Source organism: Leopardus geoffroyi, chromosome B1 (genome assembly GCF_018350155.1).
Source record: "Leopardus geoffroyi isolate Oge1 chromosome B1, O.geoffroyi_Oge1_pat1.0, whole genome shotgun sequence".
NCBI lineage: Eukaryota > Metazoa > Chordata > Mammalia > Carnivora > Felidae > Leopardus > Leopardus geoffroyi.
Window position 1 is genome coordinate 83406586 of NC_059327.1, and position 22074 is coordinate 83428659.

At 36.1% G+C, this 22074-nt stretch overlaps 1 long non-coding RNA gene across 1 annotated transcript; it reads left to right on the forward strand.

Moving 5' to 3' along the window:
- The first annotated feature begins 14773 nt into the window (after positions 1-14773).
- LOC123591988 lies at positions 14774-20480 on the forward strand. Its single transcript, XR_006709523.1, has 3 exons — positions 14774-14886; positions 19013-19107; positions 20447-20480. It is a non-coding gene; the product is annotated as an uncharacterized LOC123591988 (long non-coding RNA).
- The last annotated feature ends 1594 nt before the right edge of the window (positions 20481-22074 follow it).

A 22074-nucleotide genomic window follows, 5' to 3' on the forward strand; every position in this document is an offset into this window, starting at 1 on the left:
AATGAACTATTGGGACTTCATCAAGATACGAACTTCTTCACAGCAAAGGAAACAATCAACAAAACTAAAAGACAACCTATGGGATAAGAGAAGATATTTGCAAATGACATATCAGATAAAAGGTTAGTATCCAAAATCTATAAAGAACTTATCAAACTCAACACCTCCGAAATTAATCATCCAGGTAAGAAATGGGCAGAAGACATGAATAGACACTTTTCCAAAGAAGACATCCAGATGGCTAATAGACACATGAAAAGATGCTCAATATCACTTATCATTAGGTAAATATAAATCAAAACCATGATGAGATACCGTCTTATACCTGTCAGAAGGGCTAAAATTAACAACAGAATAAGCAACAGGTGTTGGCAAGGATGCAAAGAAAGAAACCTCTTGCACTTCTGGTGGGAATGCAAACTGGGGCAGCCACTGTGGAGAACAGTATGGAGTTTCTTCAAAAACTAAAAATAGAACTACCCTATGATCCGGCAGTTGCACTATTACATTTTACCTGAAGGATATAAATATACAGATTTGAATGGGTACATGCCCCGCAGTGTTTTAGCAGCATTATCAATAATAGCCAAACTATGGAGAGAGCCCATGTGTCCATTGACTGATGAATGGATAAAGAGAATGTGATATACATATATATATATATATATATATATATATATATATATATATATATATATAATGGAATTTTACTCAGCCATCAAAAAAAAATCTTGCCATTTGAAACAACGTGGATGGAGCTAGGATGTATTATGCTAAGAGAAATAAGTCAATCAGAGAAAGGCAAATATCATATCAATTTCACTGGCATGTGGTATTTAAGAAACAAAACAGAAGAACATATGAGAAGGGGGGAAGAGAAAAAAGAGAAGCAAACCACAAAAGACTCTTAATAATAAAGAGCAAACTGAGGGTTGATGGAGGACGTGGTTAGGAGATGGGCTAGATGGGTGATGGGTATTAAGAAGGGCACTTGTGAGATGCCTGGGTTACTCAGTTGGTTCAGCATCTGACTCGACTTTGGCTCTGGTCATGATCTCAGCTCCAGTTATGATCTTGGTTTGTGAGTTCAAGCCCCACATCAGGCTCTGTACTGACAGTGTGGAGCCTGCTCTAGATTCTCTCTCTGCCCCTGCGTGGCTCACTCTCTCTCTCTCAGAAATAAATAAATGAATATGAAAAAAAAGTAGGGCACTTGTTATGATGAACACTGGGTGTTGTATGTAAGTGGTGAATCACAATCACTGAATTCCAATTCAGAAACAAATATTGCAATGTATATTAACTAAAATATAAAAAAAGATATTTTACCATCACAAAATAGACTTTTGCATTAAATATTTAAAAAATAAAAATGTAGGCATTCTGTTTAAAGTTTTGAAATAATACAGTCTTTTTAAGTGCAGTGATTGGTTTCATAGAATAAGTGGCATAGAGATTTCTGTGTCTTAGAACATACCCCATATAGATGCCTAGGCAATGAATATAAATGTGGATGGAAAATAAGGGCTGTAAGGACTTAATGTATTATAGTGAGCATTACACATTCCTGTATGCATATTAACCAATCAAGAATTGTGAGAAAAAAATAATTCTTTCTTTTTGAAATAGCAGAGGACTTATAATCAAAAGATTCCTGAGAAAGATATTTGAATTTGGTTGTTTTAATGAAAGGAAGGTAATATGATATTAAATTATTTAGAGTAAAGGAATAATCATTTCATTCCATAAATGAATGTCATACATGACTATTAGAATCTCACTGCTGAATGCTACTTCTCAGAAGTATTGGTTAAGTTTTCAAAGAAATAATATTAGTCTGCTATAACAACTGCTAACATTTTTTCCCCACTTGGTCTTCCACAGTAATCTGTTCAATATATTGTACTTTACAAGGAATAATATTGCTGGCTGCAACACTTCCTTGCTGGTAGTTAATGAATTTTTTTTTATGCTTTCTTGTTTATGAATGTAATTCCAGTGTAGAAACTCTATTTGTTCATTCATTAAATATCAGGTCACTAAGAAGTATTAAGTTCTTTTCATCCAAATGTATCAAAGCAATGTCAGTAGTTTTGTGCTTGGATTGGAACATATATTCACTTTACTGAGCCCATGATTTTTTGTATTATGGTGATCAGTTCCGCACCTAATTTCCAAATGAAAACAGACACTTTATCAGAGAATACTCTGCCCCATTTTGTTTTCCTATTTTTCTTTAGCTAAGAATATTACAGTATCTCATTTTCTTTTCCTTATTGCTATTTTGTATGGATTGATTGTTTCAATGTTTTTCCCATAGTAAGAGTCACATCTTTTTCCTATTCACAGTGCTAGATGATTGTCTCATTTAGCATATATTTGTTAGCTTGATTTCTTATTTCTGGACTAATTATTTTACTTTCTAAGGCACATTGGCAAAAAGAACAGACATTAAGTTAAACACTCGCTATGGTTTCTAATATCTTTTCTTTTTAATTCACCAACAGTAAATACAACATTTACTTAAACAATAGCAATAAAACCTAACTAGAAGTTGTCAAATCACATTGCATTCTTCCGTGTTTGGAATGCTTCAAACTATCTCTATATTAGGCATATTTTCTTTGAAGTGGAAACTCGTGGGATTGTTTGCCCCTCTGAGTTATCTTGGAGTACTCTTATTCCCTGCTAACTCTGTCTACATGGCTAAAGTGAGAGTAGCCATGTTAACTGGACTCCTGGCCATCTCTATGCATCATGCTGGCCCAGTCAGAACCTCTCTGAAATTAAGCTATCAAGTTTTGGTAGTATTCTGGCTGGCCTTTTGAATTTCAACACTAGACTTCATTGTTAGTCATATTTTCTGCCCTATGGATTATATAAAAGCAGAGAATGCCTGGGTATAGAGATAGAAAGAAGACTAGAGCTGTTTTCAAATGAGTGTGGTAAAAGATGGGGAAAGAGCCATGATGGCATTTGAACTACTAGTTCTGTTTTTTCTGAGGCCCAGCTGCATCTATGTCTTTGAGATACTTTTATATTCTTATGGTAAAGTCCCTTTTAAAAATTTATGCTACTCTGGTCTTCTTCCTTTTGTTAACAAAAGAGTTCTATTAAATATATTTCATAAGATTCCAAATGTATATTAGTACTGTATCTTTAGTACTGTACTAGTACTGTATCTTGATGTTATAAAACAATTCACAATATAAAAACAAAACATAAATATATGATCTCCTCTATCATTTAATAAAAGAATATTTTCTAGTCTGTGGTCCTTCTTAGATGATATCAAACAGCCCAACAACACCCTTGAAATTTGATAACTGGATGTCATCTAGGTGGTGGTTTATCAGTGTTTTCCTGATCTGTCAAAGATAACCTTCTTTAATATTTTAAATATTTTTACATATTTTATTTATTCCTTAAAGGCAATATTTATTATTGGGTTATATTTTCCTTCTGATTTTCTTTATATTTTGCTTATTTTTTCTAAAGGGAAAAAAACTATCTTTGTGTGTTTGTCTATGTACATACCCACATATGTGTGCACATATATATATATATGTCTGTATATATGTGTGTATGTTTATAAATATTAAATATTAAAATGCACTGAGCCACACAGGTGCCCCTATATAGTCTTTATTATGTTGGCCCAAGTCTTACCTTTATTGTTAGTGCCCCTCAATTGTCTAAAGTATTCTGGGTCTTGGCAGTGACCAGTGACAGGCAAGGTAGAAGCCAGTGCCTTGGATAGCACCTGGGCAAGTTAGAATGTTGACTCCAACTCTTTCTTTCTCCAAGGGGAAGTTGAGACTGGTGTTTTTTTCACTCATTTGCTTAGGGCTGAATTATATGGGTGTGTACGGGCTATTCTAAATTGCTTCCTTTGTTCTCAGAAACTCTCAACCTTGAGACCTTTCCTGTCATTGCTCAGATTCAGGCAAGGCAGAAACAAGTTTCTTAGGTAGTCTCTAGAAATAGATCTATGGATTTATGGTTCAATCCTTTCCTTCCCTTCCCAGAGAGAATCTGGGAGCTAGGGATTTCCTCCTGATTGTGTGGCACTGTTTTGGAGGTGGGGGGCACTTATAATGAGAGGGAATCATAAACTCAATGAGTTTTTTAAAAAAGTTTTTTTTTTTTTTATTTTATTTTGAGAAAGAGAGAGAGCATGTGCAAGAGGGGAAGGTACAGAAAGAGGGAGAGAGAGAATCCCAAGCAGGCTTCACACTACCAGTGCAAAGCCTGATGTGGGAATTGAACTCACAAACTTTGAGATCATGACCTGAACCAAAGTCCCATGTTCAATCAACTGAACCACCCAGGCCCTGTTTTTATGCTTGCTAGAAGCCTCTCAACTGGTTTCTGAATTTCTCATGAAGAAAATTGGGCTGTGCATTGTTGAATTAGTGTGTCCAGGCGGGGAAAGAGAGTAGAAACTTCCTATTCTGTCATCTTGACATCATTCCTCTTTGCTGTCACTTAAAAAAACATTTACTAATTGGCTACCGAATCCTGGGAGTTGTGCTAAACTCTGGAGGTTCTGAGGTTAAGTTTCATTATGCACACTGCTATAGGTGTTTTCTTCTTCTTTTTTTAAAAAGAAATTAATGTTTATTTTTGAGAGAGAAAGACAGAGAGAGTCAGAGCATGAGCAGGGGAGGGGCAGAGAGAGAGGGAGACACACAATCCAAAGCAGGCTCCAGGCTCTGAGCTGTCAGCACAGAACCTGATGTGGGGCTTGAAATAATGGACCGCAAGATCCTAATCTGAGCCGAAGTTGAACACAACTGACTGAGCCACCCAGGCACCCTGGTGTTTTCTTCTTATTTTCACTTTTTTCTCTTTATATACTTGTTTTCAGAATAATGATTTATTTCTTTAACATCCTCAAATGTTGACCAATTAGTTCCTTTTTTAAAAAGCATCCAGAATTTTAACATATTAAAAGTTTCAAACTGTTATAGTCAATATTATTTTTGCTCCATTTGTCCCATTTGTGAACAGTGGTACCTCTGTCTAGCTGGCTCTTGAATACTTATGTCACAGTTCTAGTAGTTGTCTTTGATAATTTATTGTTTTCAGGATAAGATGTTTCAAATGCATTTTGTACATTTCTTTCTGAGCTCTGGGATCAGCTAATTCTTCAAAAATCTCTACTCTTCCTGGTGGGGAATATTTAGACACTGATATATGGATGTGATTCCTTAGGATTTTTAATCTTCAGTATAACATTCTCGTTTTCTTGTTTCATAGTTAAGTTGTTCTGGTTATCTATTGCTGTGAACAAACCACCCTAAAACTTAGTAGCCTAAAGTAACAATTATTATCTCTCACAATTTTGTGGGTTGGCTGGTCTCATCTGGCCACTTATTCCTTAGGGACTCTCATGAGATTGCAGCTGGGTAATGTTCACGCTGAAATCATGTGAAGGCTTGAATGGGATGGATGTACAAAATGGTCTCTTCACTCCTATACCTGTCACCTCAGCTGGGAAGACTGTTAACACTTGGGACTGGCCTGTCATCTATCTCTTTTTTCATGCAGTCTCTCTACAATGACAGGTTGACCTTCACAGTGTGTGGGTCTCAGAAGTGTCAGACACTGTACTACTGTTGGCTGGCTTCCACCAGAATGAGTGTCATAAAAGACCATGGCAGAAACTATAAGATTTCTTCTGATCTAGCCTCGGAAGGCACATAGAATCCCTTCCACCACAGTCTATTGGTTACAATAGCCAGCTCACATTTAATATAGAAGGCCACTGGACTTATCTAAAAGGGATTCATATGGTACACTGTAGGGTCATACTCGGACAAAACCAAGTATTCATATCATCTCTTAGTAGCATTACTAGATCTGAAAAGCATACAATGGGATCTTATCAAATGTTCATTTTATTTAGTCAACTGTTCCTACTGTACTATGTGCAAGGCACTACTCTAGGAGCTGGAAATACAGTTGAAAAAAAAGGTACACAGATACACACACACAGACACACAGACACACAGACACACACACACACACACACACACACACACACACACTCCCAAACATGCTAATTGGTCTCAGTTTACATTTGTGACCACCAACATTAAATTCAATTTGGGACAGACCTAGAGAAGGAAAGACCTAGTGGGAGGCATGGTTCATTGCGGGACTATCTATGCAGAATAGCTACCACATATATCAACCCCATTAATAATACCATTTAGACACTGAGAAATATACAGTAGCATTATAAAATGCTTATTTTATTTATTCATTTAATTTAGAATCAAACTCCCACACCCCTTCTTCCCACTATTATTTTAGCAAAAGTTGATTGATACAATGTTTGCACGATCAGTCTGGCTTCTGTGTTGAGAATAGACTGAAGGAGGGCAAAGACAAAAGCTATTAAAAAAACGGATTGCAAAAAATCCAACAAGAAGATGATAGTGGTTTGGACCAGGACTCTATGACACTCTAAAGGTCTCCATTTCCCCTTTTGCGAGCACCTCTGTCAGATCCCATGGCTTTTTGTCACTCACAGATATAAGAACAGGCTTCTTCTGAAGTTGTTACTACTGTTTTAGGCTTTCAAATATACCACTCAACCTAATTGTATCTCCAATTTAAAGCTTTTCCCCCTCTGACCGCTCCCTAGAGCCCAATCCTGGGCATGGCCTGTGGCTAGACACTAGCAGCAAGAACCAAGGCAAGGTGTGATTTCATGCTGTCTGCTGTTTTTTCCTCTCCTTTCCCTCTGTCTGTTGCTCTTGGCTCCCACAGGGTTGGAATAGGATGCAGGGGGGATTAGAGGAAGTAGCAGAAGTCTTAGAACTTAACTATTATTGTCACTGATGTCTTTGCAGACACCAGGCTGCAGGTGTTTGTTCTTTGGAGCACTGCAAGGACTTCTTTGCCACCCTACCAATACACCTGAAGTCTCTAATAGTAGGGTTTTTGGCTTCCCTTTTCCAAGACACCTTTAAGACTGTGGCACTTACTCTATCTAAATGGTGCAAGTAAAGGCACCACTCTGCTATTCTCTCTCTGTGTCCTACTCTTGCCATCTGCTCAAAGTAGCTACAGGGAATATGTGTCAACTTTTCCCAGGACCTCTCATATCCTAATCCATATTGTATTAGCCATATATTCCAGGGGCCATGTATTCCACACTAAGTATCCAGACAGAGAAAGGGATGCCACTCTCCTCTTCTTTCAGCCACTCCTGATCTCTGTGACCGATTCTCTTGGAGATTATCCTCAATTAGATTGAAATGAGGAAATAGAGGGAAAAGCCATAATACTCTTCTCCCTAGGCTGACAACTCATATCTCAGATCAATTCTCTATTACAATAACTTTCTTTTGCATTGTTTTCTCTTTAAATCCAGCCTGAGGTGGATAGATTGAAGTAAAAGAATCAGATCTGATTTTAATTTCTTTTAATAAGCCCCAGAGTGGATATTTGGCAGTTCCTTGGCATTCTCTTTAAAGTGGGGCTTCTTTGAACATTTATCCAATATTCCTAAATCACAGAAAAGTCTAATGTAAAATCCCATTTCCTAAGTATTTTGTTCATTGATTTAATTGTTAAAAATAGTTGTGTTCTTGGCTGGTGGGTGGGAATGTTTTCTTTTAAAAGCTTTTAAAAAAGTGTTTATTTAGTTTTGAGAGGGGGGAGAGAGGCAGAAGAGAGGGACACAGAGGATCCAAAGCAGGTTCTATGCTGACAGCAGTGAGCTCAACGTGGGGCTCAAACACACGAACCATGAGATCATGACCTGAGCCTTAACCGACTGAACCTCCCAGGTGCCCCTGGAAATATTCATTGTCTTATAAAATTGTATATCATCTGGGTTTTTTTTACTCATAGTCATGTGATATAATCATTTATTAGATTTACTCTATTTTGCTTTTAGCTCTTCACAATTGGCCCCTAAGAGCCATGATATTACAATTATGAATTTTGCTGAGATAAGAATGTGGACTGAGCCAGCCTGGGTCTGAGTGCAGCACCTTTATCTCAGTAGGGCTTTGTTGTGCTCTACTTGTCAACAGTAACTCTGTAAGTGATGAAATGTGTCCATCTTTGAGAAAATAACTATTAAGTGAGAGAAGACTTTAGCACAGGTGGAAAAAACAGCTAAATTGCTAGATAAGGATGTGCTGGGAATCACATGACTTTTTACTGAGGTGTGATTTAGGGTAAAGCTGAACAAATATTTCAGTATTTATCATTCTGGAGATTATGAACACCTCACCATATAACCAGAGCAAATGTAAATTCTGTGTGTTGTTTCATATATACATCTATTTTATAAAAGTCTCTCTTATATCTGCTGTTACAATCTCTTGTAGCTGTCTTTGTATGTGCCTGATTTCTTTTTTACTTTTTGGCAGTATTTTTCAGAGTTGTATTTACTACTTTTCCTAAGAATCACCTCTCAGTTTTCTGATTTACAAATGTCCACACCTTTTCATCAACTCTCTCACTAGACATTTGCTTGCCTTGCTTATTTCTTTTAAGTCTTTGTTCAAATGTCACCTCTTCAAAGAAACCTTCTGTGACCCTTTCATCTAAAAAAAAAAAGTAACTTTCTGCTACCCCATTTTGCCTTATATTAAAATTTTTGATTGAAGTATAGTTGACATATAATATGAATTTCAATTATACAGCATAGTGATTCAGCATTACATCACAAAATGCTCATCATGATATGTATAGTTATCTTTCACCATACAAAGTTATAATATTATTGACTATATTCCCTACACTATATTTTTTATCCTCACGACATTTTATAACTGGAAGTTTGTACCTCTTAATATCCTTTATTTATTTTTAAAATTTTTTTTAAATGTTTATTTATTTTTGAGAGGGAGAGAGACAGAACACGAGTAGGAGAGGGGCAGAGAGAGAGGGAGACACAGAATCCGAAGCAAGCTCCAGGCTCTGAGCTGTCAGCACAGTCTGATGCAGGGCTCGAACTCACAAACCACAAAATCATGACCTGAGCTGAAGTTGGATGCTTAACTGACTGAGCCACCCAGGTGCCCCAATATCCTTCATTTTTTCCCTTACTATATATTTCTTTACAGCATTAATGACAATATAACATTGTTATATAATTAGCTGTTTATGTACTTACATATTTACATATTTACTTACAGTGTCTGGAAAGCACTATGCCTTTGCCAAATACTTGTTAAGTAAATAATTGAATACAGCGAACAATTTTACTCATCCTGTTTTCTTAAGAATTTATTTCCTAACAATCTTAAGTTGAATTATGAGTGCATTTATTTCTACTTTTATTTAATAGGCAGAGCATTTAATTAAAAATACCTTATGACTGTAGTTTAGATTTTTCTGTTCATCCTAGAGTTAAAAGAGCAAGGCTTTTTTATATTTCCAAGTGATTTGATAATTTTTTAAGGGTTTTTGTTGTTAATTACCAGTGCTAACTTGCAAATATAGAATATGAGCTTTGTAATATGTGTTTCTTAGCATTTATTGGGATTACCTTTATGAAATACAACATAATAATTTTTGTAAGTGTTCTGTATAGAATAAAGTTCATTTTATTTAATATAAACTTAATTTTGCTATTTAAACCCTTATGGGATCTTGGTCAGTCTTTTTTTTTTTTTTCTGTAAAAGAGAGTTGCTTTAAATTCTTATAACAAAAATAATTTTTCCATTTGTATTGTCTTCTACCTTCAGCATGGAAGTTCACTTCTGTTTCATTGTGATTGTGAATTAAATTGCTTGTTGATACAAATGACTGCCTTTTTAATGCTTTATTATATTCAATTTTATTACGATTGAAATTAATATTACTACTTGCTTTCCTTTGGTCTGATTTTGCCTATTAGTATTTTGGTGTCTTAATGTTTGGTATGAACACTGAAGTTGAATATTTTTAGGTTTTGTCTTAATAGGTGAGTTCAGTTATTTTTTGTACAAACTTTTTAGGATGATCTTATTTCTGTTATCTTTATTTTTTCATTTTGAATATCTCTGTATTAGTTTTTTTTTTCTCTGATTTTTCTTTTCCTAGTGATTGAAAAGAAAATATCTTCTTTAACTTCAAAAATAAGTTACTTTTTTAAAATTGCTTGAAAATAAGTTTTATCTAATCAAATAGACAAGAATATGAATTTTTGAGTTCTATAGAAAATAAAAAAATTGGTGTATTTTCCTTTCCATCACTTCTTTTTGACTTCCTAATATAATATAGGGTTATAAATGTTAATTATTATTTTTGTTATTTTGTTATAGATTTAAGCTTTGTTTCTTTTTCTTAAATTTTTTTTTCAACGTTTATTTATTTTTGGGACAGAGAGAGACAGAGCATGAACGGGGGAGGGGCAGAGAGAGAGGGAGACACAGAATCGGAAATAGGCTCCACGCTCTGAGCCATCAGCCCAGAGCCCGACGCGGGGCTCGAACTCACCGGACCTGGCTGAAGTCGGACGCTTAACCGACTGTGCCACCCAGGCGCCCCTGCTTTGTTTCTTTTTCAAGACTTTTAATTTTTGCTTTTATAAGTGGCAAGGGCTGTTAACAAATTGAATTCCAATATATATGATTCTCATCTTTTTTTTTTTTTTTTTAAATAAACCCTCCCTTATACACACAGATGCAATCAGAGCTTTACATGGTCACATGTCTATTCAACTAGAGTCTTTAGTTCCTAATCTCCTGTAGGTAGTTGAGGCCTGTGACTAAGTTTTGTTCAATAGGATATAAGCAAAGTGATGTGTGCAATTTCCAAATCATTGTGTAAGGAAATTACTTGTTTTCCACACGATCTATTTCCCATTTTCCATGGCCTAGAATGTGGAAATGATTGTCCTTGCCAGTTTTAACCCTATGTATATATATATGGATAATATTCTAAGAGATGGCCAAGCAAGATGATAGAAGGATCTGAGTCTTATAACGTTATGGACTGTCTACCTACCTACCAGGGACTGCCTTTCCTGTCTTGACTCTTATGAGAGAGAAGTAGACTGCAATCTTGTGTGGGTTACTGCATTTTGCAAGTCTTTTGTTCCAGCTTATTAACCTGCTCCATAACTAGTACACCTTATTTTCAAGTTTTTATATTTTAAATTGTTGATATAGTCCTCTATACTTCTAGTTTCTCATTTTTTTTATTTTTAATACTCTAAAGAAAAAATTTTAATTTTTCAATTATATATATATATATATATATATATATATATATATATATATATATAAGTAGTGTATGCCTTAGCCATTTCATTGTGTTATCTTTTCTGGGTGTAAAATAATTGCCGCATCTTTCTCTCCCCAATTTCTGAATAAAATTCCAGTGTTCTGGAGGCAGTGAGAGAGGACTAACTCTTTTTTATTCCTTAAAAGTAATCTATTTCTACTTGAAGTTTTATAAAATCTTACTTTGGAATTTAATTTTTGTTTAGTTTACATTTAATTTATCCTGTTTTATATTAATCTTGCCTAGGATTTAGTAAGTCTTTTTGATCTGTCAAAATCTGTGCTTTTATTTTTTCTTTCTAATAAATTTTTTTATCAATTACTAATCACAATTACTAATTTTGCTTTTTTGAAGGTCTCCTTGATTTTTATTTTTCTCTGTTAACTCATTTTTCATCATGTGTCTTATCTTTTATTTCATTTGGTCCACGGTTTCTTACATTTAATTGAGATCATTAAAAAACAGACACAATATAAGCTTTTATTCCTTGAATAAATGTTAGAGGTAGACACCTCTATGTATTTTTAGGGAAATAGCTAAGTTCTTCCTTATATGTCACAGAGGATTTTTTATTCCAAATGTTCCTTTTTCCCCATTTCTTTCTGATTTCTCCAACTTGAGTGAGGAATTATTTCTCTGGGCCTGCTATTTGTCAAGTAATGTGTTAGTTTTATTCCCTTTGAGTTTATATGTTATCTGCACCTTTATTGCTAGAATTCCCCTATCAGTTCTTAACCTGACAACCATCTTCATGAGCACACATTTAGTACCTTCCTGGTGTATAGCAGATATTCATTTAGGATGGCTTTATTAGGTGGAGTGAGAAATTTCTTCTCTCAGTTTTGGATTCTTGAAGTGTGAGGAAGTAAATTTATTTTTGGAATATTCAAAAAATATTTTGAACTTCGGATAATTTATTATGGATCATACATGACCAGTACAATATCTAGACTGTGTGCTTTACTCTGAACTGACCTTAATTTACCACTTCAAAACAATCACCACTACCTATTATGTACCAAGTATTTAGCACTAGAAGTTGTTGCTTCCTGAATGGGTGTAGAAAGAGAGGTAAAGGTAAGCATAGTGGGAAAATCTGCAGTATTTAGTAGTTGACTGGTATATTATGACTTTTTCCAATTCATTTTTGTAAACTGAATAGCTGTATCGAAGGTCTTATCAATGATTATTTTATAACCAATGGAAGCCATAATTGGGGGTAGATAATTCATCAATAATTGATTTTTTACATGTTTCTATTGTTCTTACAAACCTCATAACTTTTTCCTTTATCTTTTTATGAGAATATAAAGCAATATGTGTCAGTTTCAGTTTTCAGTTTGTCAGCATTATTATGATCTAAATGTTCTAATACTTTACCTCAATTTTGTGTTAAGTCTTTTCATGCTTTGGGGAGAATAGTTCTTATTTTTTGAACTAAACAAAAAATGAATTGATGTGAATTTCAAGCCCAAAACCATGCAGAACTGTCATTGGCATTCCCAAAGGTGCTTACTTGCCTGTGGGAAAGACTTGTTTTGCCTGAAAACCCTCTGAATGTGCATGAAAATTCATAGAAGTCGATTTGCAGCTCACTCTGTGTAGTGAGTCTGTTAGACCTCCCCAGAAGTAAGTAATGTGTAAAAATGGTCACTTAGAGTGTCTTTAAGCAAATATTTCTACAAAGACAAAAATCCATTAGAAGCTTATGAGAAATACAAACATTTCTAGCAGTCTAATGACAATGTGCATCCATTCTCTACCTTAAATTTAAAATGTTTCTCTCACAAAAGCTCTCAGGGTACAACCTCTTACAGGCTCTGCAGAAGATCCCCATTCCTAAGTGCTGAGCTAGTATATTCATCCTAGCTTTGAATGTTATGTATACTCTTCATCTAATCAGATTAACCCACTTATTATTTTTCAAATATGAATTACCTTCTGTATTTAGGCCCTGGACTATCGCATTGTGGAACTGGCTTTTATTCTAGAAGGAAGTAGCAGAAATGTACTCATTTATCTGGTTTTGCCTCTCTCTTCTTCATTTTGATTTTTCATATTCTCATAGGTCCTGGGGCTCCATGTAATTACCTGTCTTAATCTTTGGCAATTGCATTCTCTTGCTAATTCCTGTGTGTCTAGTGTTTTGTCTTTTTTTTTTTTTTTTTTTTTAGTGTTTATTTCTGTGAGAGAGAGAGAGAGAGAGAGAGAGAAAGCATGAATGAGGGAGAGGCAGAGAGAGAGGGAGACACAGAATCTGAAGCAGATTCCAGGCTCTGAGCTGTCAGCCCAAAGCCTGACGTAGGGCTTGAACCCATGAGCTGTGAAATCTTGACTTGAGCCGAAGTCCTAGGCCCAACCAACGAGCCACGCAGGCACCCTGACTGTCTAATTTTGATCTCTAGTTCCAGCTTGGTTATTAGTTTCCAGACTTCTCTGTTACCTGACCTCTAACTTTTGTCCAAGTCATACCTTTGGTTATCTGAATTTGGTTCCACTCTTAAGTCTTCAGTCTCAACTGCTGAAAGTTTTGAAATAACAAAACTATTGGCAAATTCATATTTAATGTATGTGTGAGTTTTGGTATGTATATGTGATTATACCACAATTTAACAAAATGTAGATATTACAAAGCTTCCTAAATTGCCTCCAAAAGTAACTACCATTTAAATTAAGAAAAAAAAACATGAGTACTTTTCTTTTTTTAATTAAATTTTTTTTTTCAACGTTTATTTATTTTTGGGACAGAGAGAGAGCATGAACGGGGGAGGGTCAGAGAGAGAGGGAGACACAGAATCGGAAACAGGCTCCAGGCTCTGAGCCATCAGCCCAGAGCCCGACGCGGGGCTCGAACTCACGGACCGCGAGATCGTGACCTGGCTGAAGTCAGACGCTTAACCGACTGCGCCACCCAGGCACCCCCATGAGTACTTTTCTACCATGCCCTCCTCAATGTGGCTTTCAAAAACTTAATAAGTTCTTTAAAAACATCAGTATTGCAGAAATCAAAGATTATGCATTTCCAACTGCTTGCGTTGCCTCTAAGCCAAGACCACAGAGTTCTGTATCTCCTTTTTCAAGTTAGAGATTATTAAAATATATTCATCTTTGTTATATTATATCCACCACCGCCTGAGAAGTAATAAAACTACTGAATTAAAAGTATCATTAAGTAGAGGGGGAAAAGAGTAGGAAAGAAAAAAGGAATGGAGGTATTATATTTATTCTTGGGAAACTGATATATTAAAGAAATTACATTTTTAATGTAATTTTTACCTTGATAAGCCTATTTACCCTCTTTAAAATAAGGGGATTAACTGAGCTTAGTTTTCTGGAGTCTGACAGTGTTCTTCTTAGACAACTTATTAATAATTCCTATCCTTATAACATTTTTCACCCCTGTAAAAATATATGGGGGCAAGATGATTTTATATAATATGTTTCCTTTTTGGAATGTTGATAATACATTCTAGGGAACTGATGAGTCATAAAGGTACAGGTGTGTGACATTTAATAACAGTTTAACTTCATCATGTATAGTTAGCACTCACTACAAATACATAAGGGAAAAAGCCATAGTAGAGAGCCTTAGCACAGGGAAGAGAAATACTGACTGGTGGCTAATGATGAATCTGTTATAAAAGGTAACTATCACTGTGACTTTAATTTAAATACATTTCTCTCTATATGTCTCATACATATATCTCATAAATCTCATGTATGAATAATTTTTAAACTGCTGCATTTTGCTTGAAATAAAAATCAAAATATTTTTTCCTTTGTGTATATTTAAGCACTTCTAATTTTTTTTTTTTAGAAATATTATTCTTTCTGGTCTCCTGTTTGGAACTCCTTGGTGTTGTATTTGATATGTTAGCTACTTTCTCTTGGATCAACTGTTAGGTATCTACATTATAAAGTTAGCATTTTATTTTAGAATATTTTTTATTTTGCTTTTGCTTAAGTTGTCCTTTTATTTTTCAATATTCCAGTTTTTCTCAATTATTCTGAGTTTAAACATTTTAGTTGATTTATCATTGATTTCCCAACTTTTATTACTGTCGTTCATTAATGTAATTCCAGAACTGCACTTTGTAGTTTATACACTTGTTAAATGCAAATAAGATGGGTCATTGCTTGAGGTACAGCTTCCTACCTTAGAATACGAATGACATTTTCATAGTACATATAACCCCTGAATAGATATGACAGTTCTTAACTAATAGAGGTAAAAGTTTTTCACGGTAGAAAGCTAGTGTGATAAGGTCACAAGGTACCTATCTCATGCGAGGGTGAAAAGGATGCAGTTTAATATTGACTTATAGAAAAGAAATGAAATACCTTCTAATCCTTTAAATTTTTGTGTCAGTAGGCATTGATGGGCATTAGAAGATATATTTATCATCTCATATATTTTCTCAACAATTAATAATAGGATAGTGTAAAGACAAATCATTATAGGAGTGCCTGGGTAGCTCAGTCAGTTAAGTGCCTGACTCTTGATTTTGGCTCAGGTCATGATCTCATGGTTTGTAGGATTGAGCCCCATGTTGGGCTCTATGCTGACAGCACAGAGCCTGCTTGAGATTCTCTCTCTCTGCCCCTCCCCTGCTCATGCTCTCTCTCTCTCTCTCTCTAAATAGACGAATAAACATTAAAAAAAAGAAAAAAAATCATTATAGCTCAAAACTACAGGGACAGGTAGCAAGAGAAACACAATGTTCAATTTGCAGAAAAACCTCCAAGTTTGTTTCTTTGTAAAATGTTTTACTGAGAAAAGTAAATCAATAAGGAGTAAGAAACATAACATGGGATAGAATACATATGCTTAAAGTTCTAAAAATATTCTTCAACATACAACAAGATCAGGCAAAACCAAAAAGTTATAAATTTCCATTACTGTCTGTAATTTGTCTGAAAAAAATTAATTCAGATTTTAGTTCCAGAACTGAATTAAGGTATCTATACATGGTTGGAGTCTTAATATTTTTCTCTGAGGACAAATAAAGTCACAAAATAAACCCACCACTTGTTTGTAAACATATAGTCAAGCTGTCACCAAGTACTTTGGCTGCAATCTTCACCTTTCTTAAGCAGCTAAAACCCTTGAAATTTTAAATTCAAGTTAAAAAAAATGTCTTGGAATTCTTCCTACTGTGTGAGCTTTCTTGATTCTTTCCTATTGTCTTTGCCCAGTAACCCTACAGAGTTTATTACTGTGCCCTTGGGAGCATGGAGAGAGGAAGCCATTAAATCAAAGTATAATCCTTGTTTTGTAATGGAGGCTGGTCCAGCAATCAATTCCTGTCTGAAAGATCACCACATTGACATACTAATGATTTTTTTTTGTTTTGTCCTCAACATTTAATTTTAATTTTAAAATTTAAATTTAATTTAAATTAAATTAAATTTAATTTAATTAATTTTAATTTAAATTTAGTTTTAAATTTAATATATTTAATTCATCATCTCATTAGGGGCTGTGAGTACAATATAGCTGTTTGTGAGCATAAATTAAACTTTGGTTTAATCATAACATACTGTAATACATGGAGTAAGGGATTGGGCACACTAACTGGTTTCAGAAACAAGAAGAGGATGCATAGAACCCTTATTTCTATTAATTTAGGAAGTCTTTTTATTTTGGCAAAGTTTTGAACTGATTCATTAATTCCTGAAATTCAAAGTGAACTCTATTTAGTAGTGGAGAGTTATAGTGAGTTTAGTTTAACATTCTACTGGGAGCCCGTATTTAGTCTTTGTTAAAATCCGTGTTTAAACAGAATTTCTACCAAGTTCCTATGACCCTATTCTCATAGAGTATTCAAGTTCTCAGAGTTTTCTAGCATGAAGACTTGGTAGGGTATTTTGCAAATGTTCACAACCCCTCAAATGAAAACTATCTTGTGCCCTGACTCTGCTAATGGAGAGTCATAGGCAGCCTGTCCTTGTACCAGCTTTTTTTCTACTCTTCCCTTTACTCCCACATGTGGTTTTCCACATGGATTTAGAAAGCCAAGATAGAACTTGGTGCTCATGTCTTGATTATAATGTGAGTGAACCAATGAGCATCTAGCCCAAGGGCAGTTAATTGGTGGGCTAGCAGGTGACTAGAAGGTGCTTCCTTGTGGAAAGTGGCCCATGCAAAGTATACTTTTGCCAGTTAGTTCTGGCTGTGGGTCATGTCAGTTATGCAGTTCAGAGACAGTTAGTAGAGGGAGGCAATGCTAAATGGCTATGACGACAGTGGAGCCACATGAAGCTCCATAGAGCTCATTGACAGAAGCCATGAGAAGTAAGCAAAGAAGGTGAGAGGTGGGTGGTAGCAGAAGAAGAAAGAAGTACTCAGGGGGTAGCTGTCACATTAGCTATGGGGCACTAGGGTGAGATCTAGATTCCTACTGCTTGGCTTCCCAGCAGCCTTATAGTCTGAACTACATTATAGCTCCAGGGTCTAAGAGGTCAGCTCTACTTTAGTCCTGCTTTTCTTAAGGCCCAACTAAATTGTTTTTGGGTATCCCTGAGGCTGGCCATGGACACTGTTCTTTTTTCTTGTTACTGATATGGCCTGCTTCAGCCCCATGGCGTAGAAGGGAATCATATTTATTTTATCTTTCAAATTAATTCATGTGTCCAAATAATTAGAAAGTCCAGTGCCTTATATATGAGGGTTTTAGCTCTTCGATCAAATTGTAAATTACTTAAACTTCGGAAGCTTACTTAGTTCAAAGGGGTAGTTATATTTCAAAATTTGATGGAAAAAGAGGTCTTTGTCCTCTGTGGACTTTGCTTCTGTCACTGCCACATGCTGCTTCTAAAAATGGAAGGTTTTGCAAATTCCTCTGCCATTCAATATATTGTTTCAATGACACCATTGCAGATATACTAGTAGGTTTGCAGTATAGAAAGATGTTATAGAGGTCTCTCCCCATATTGGTAAATCTATCTGTGGTCACCTTAGTATTGTGACCAATACTAGTATTTTTTAACTATGAGGGGTAGGATGCCAAGAAGCTACAGAGAGGGAAGATAATCTCACTCCCTTAGTGTGATGCTTCACAAGAGTGCTCTAGATTTGGGCTACAAAGTTCAACTCTTTGATTCACTCACATTATAATCAAAACATGGGTACCTATCAGGGAGCTACTTCAGCAAGAGAGTTGAGCCACAGCCATGTGCTCTAATGCTATCGGCCCTTCCACTATGAACTTTTGGTACTGGCTCTGAGCCAGCTCACCAGTCCAGATGCCATTTTCCTCATGGTAAAGTCCCCCTTGAGACTGTAGTATATCATTCTTATTAATGGGGTTATATTGATCAATAGGAAAATTTTTTTTTTTTCAACGTTTATTTATTTTTTTGGGACAGAGAGAGACAGAGCATGAACGGGGGAGGGGCAGAGAGAGAGGGAGACACAGAATCAGAAACAGGCTCCAGGCTCTGAGCCATCAGCCCAGAGCCTGATGCGGGGCTCGAACTCACGGACGGCGAGATCGTGACCTGGCTGAAGTTGGACGCTTAACCGACTGCGCCACCCAGGCGCCCCAATAGGAAAATTTTTAATAACAATCTCAAGAGATGAGGTCAAGATCTCAATGTATGTGTCCACAGGGGCCTTCTTAATCTTTAGTCCCTAATCAGTTTTGCCCGCACTTCCTTAATAGAGACTAGCTCTCCACAATGGGCATTAGTAAGATTGACTTTCATCTGGTCACATAGATGTAATGCCACACCCTTCCCCTAATGCTTGGGTAACTACTTCCCTTGCAGCTACATTACTATGAAGTCCACTCAGTAAAGAAGTTATGCTCCAGGACAGAACAAACTCCACAAATAAAGGAAGAGAAGAGGCCTCATCAAAGAAGGTAGCAAGTACAGAGACATGGTTTAAGGAAAAAATGGATCACAGGTGCTGCAGAGGGGAGGGAGCCATGGTCACGGAGAAAGCAAGTGAGAGAGAAGAGCACAAGGGGGAATGCACAAAGAGAACGTTTTCCCAAAGCCATTGTCTTGGAAATTTAGAGGGATTGAATTTCATGAGTTCTTGCAACCAGTGGGGCTTAAAGCCTAGAGTTTTAAAGGTCAGCGGGCTTGGTTGAGATATACCCAGGAGGGCACTGGGTTGCTCCTGGAGAGAAATCAGGGAAACAATGCAGGGGGCAGACATCATGGAAACAGCCATCTAAAGAACTCCTGTGGCACACAGTGGGGGAGATTATTCACTCTTTTCAGAGTACATTCCTGGGAGGTAGTGTTCATGGAGATGCCTCTCTGGGAAGAAAGGAGCTGATTGGCACCATTTTCCTCCCCTGCCCCTCACCATAAACACAGAGCCACCTGTGGGAAGCAGTGCAGTGCTGACACTGGATGCCTAACTTGCGTACACCAAGCCCTTCCCACTATGCTTTGGTGGGACTGCTCTTTCCAGTCACAATTGCCTCTGTCCCAGCACAGCAGGCCCCTCCCCCAGAAGACCAGCACAAATCCCTTATACACCATGTTTCCTGACCAGGGAGTTTTACAGGAGCTCAGTTCTGGTGGAGTTGGTATCAGGTCTCATTTCATAAGCAGACCAGAATGCACCTGCCACAGTAGGCAAGAAGAGCCTCTGCAGACAATTGACCTGATTGATAGAGCAGCCAAAACACAACAGCAGAGTGCATGCAGCACACACTGGAAACTTCCTGAAGGGCTGGGCCCTGGGAACTACTTGACCTCTTATTCATAAGGCTATTACTTTCAGGAGTGGAAGACATAATCAGATTTTCTAACACAGAGAAGAAAGGAGAGACTTAAACAAAATACCAAAGTGGATGAATTTATCCCAAATGAAAAAACAAGATAAGGCCACAGCCAGAGATCTAAGTAAAACAGATATAAGTAGCATGCCTGATTTAAAGCAATAATCATAAGGATATGATGGCTTGAGAAAAGAGTGGAAAACAGCAGGGGAGATCCTCACTGCAGAGATAAAAGAGTTAAAAAAGAATCAATCAGAGATGAAGAATGCAATAAATGAGATTAGAAACAGGCTTGATGCAATGAACAACAGGCTGGCATAAGTAAAGAAACTAATTAGTGACATAGAAGATAAAGTAATGGAAAGTAATGAAACTGAAAAAAAGAGAAAAAGAATTATGCAACATGAGAGTAGACCTAGGGACCTCAGTGACTCCATCAAACATAATAATATTTGTATTACAGGAGTCCCAGAAGAAAACAAGAGGGAAAAGGAAGCAGAAAATTTATTTTAAGGAATAATAGTAGAAAACTTCCCTAATCTGAGGAATGAAACAGACATCCAGATCCAGGAAGCACAGAGAACTCCCATCAAAAGCAACAAAAGCGGGCCAACACCAAGACATGTTGTATATAAATTTGCAAAATATAGTGATACAGAAAATAATCTTAAAAGCAGCATGACAAAAGTAGTCCTTCACTTACAAGGGAAAACTTATAAGACTAGGTAGAGATTTCTCAACAGGAATTTGGCAAGTCAGAAGGGAGTGGCATAATATATTCCAAGTGCTGAATAAGAAAAATCTGCAGACTTGGAGAGATAAAGACAAACAAAAACTAAAGGCATCCATGACTACTAAACCAGCCCTGCAAGAAATATTAAAAGAGATCTTTGAGTGGGAAAGAAAGTCCAAAAGTGAAAAAAGATAAGAAAGGATGAGAGAAATCTTCAGGAACAATGAAAAAACAAGTAGTAAAATGGCACTAAATACATATATACCAATAATTACTTTGAATGGAAATGGATTAAACATTCCAAACAAAAGACATAGGGTGTCAGAATGGATTAAAAAACAAGACCCATCTATATGCTGCTTGCAAGAGACTCATTTTTGACCTAAAGACACCTGCTAATTGAAAGTGAGGGGATGGAGAGGGGCGCCTGGGTGGCTCACTTGGTTGAGCATCTGACTCTTGATTTCAACTTAGGTTGTGAGCCCGGGGTCATGGGATCGAGCTCTGCACTGGGCTCCTTATTGAGCATGGAGCCTGCTTAAGATTCTCTATCTCCCTTGCTTGTGTTCTCTCTCTCTCTCAAATAATAATAATAATAATATTATTATTATTATTATTAAGAAAGTGAGGGGATGGGGAAATATTTACCACATAAATGGATGTCAAAACAAAGCTGGAATAGCAATACTTATATTGGGAAAACTAGATTTTAAAACAAAGACTGTAACGAGACAAAGAAGGGTACTATATTATAATAAAGGGGACAATCCAATAAGAAGATCTAACAATTGTAAATATTTATGCCCCCAACTTGAAACACCCAAATATATAAATCAATTAATAATAAACATAAATGAACCAATTGAAAATAATACAATAATAGTAGGGACTTTAACACTACACTTATATTGACGGAAAGATAATCTGAACAGAAAATCAACAAAGAAACAATGCTTTTGAATGACACACTGGACCAGAGGGACTTAACAGATATATTCAGAGCATTCCATCCTGAAACAGCAGAATACATGTATTTTTCAAGTGCACTTGGGGCATTCCCCAGAATAGATCACTTATTAGGTCACAAATCTGGCCTCCACAAATACAAAAAGATTTAAATTACACCACACATCTTCTGTGACCACAACACCATGACACTAGAAGTCAACCACAAGAAAAAATTTTGAAAAACCACAAATACATGGAGGTTAAATAATATGCTACTAAACAATGAATGGGTCAACCAGGAAATCAAAGAAATAAAAAAAATACACAGAAACATATGAAAATGAAAACACAATGGTCCAAAACTATTGGGATGCGACAAAAGCAACCCTAAGAGAGAAGAATATAGCAAA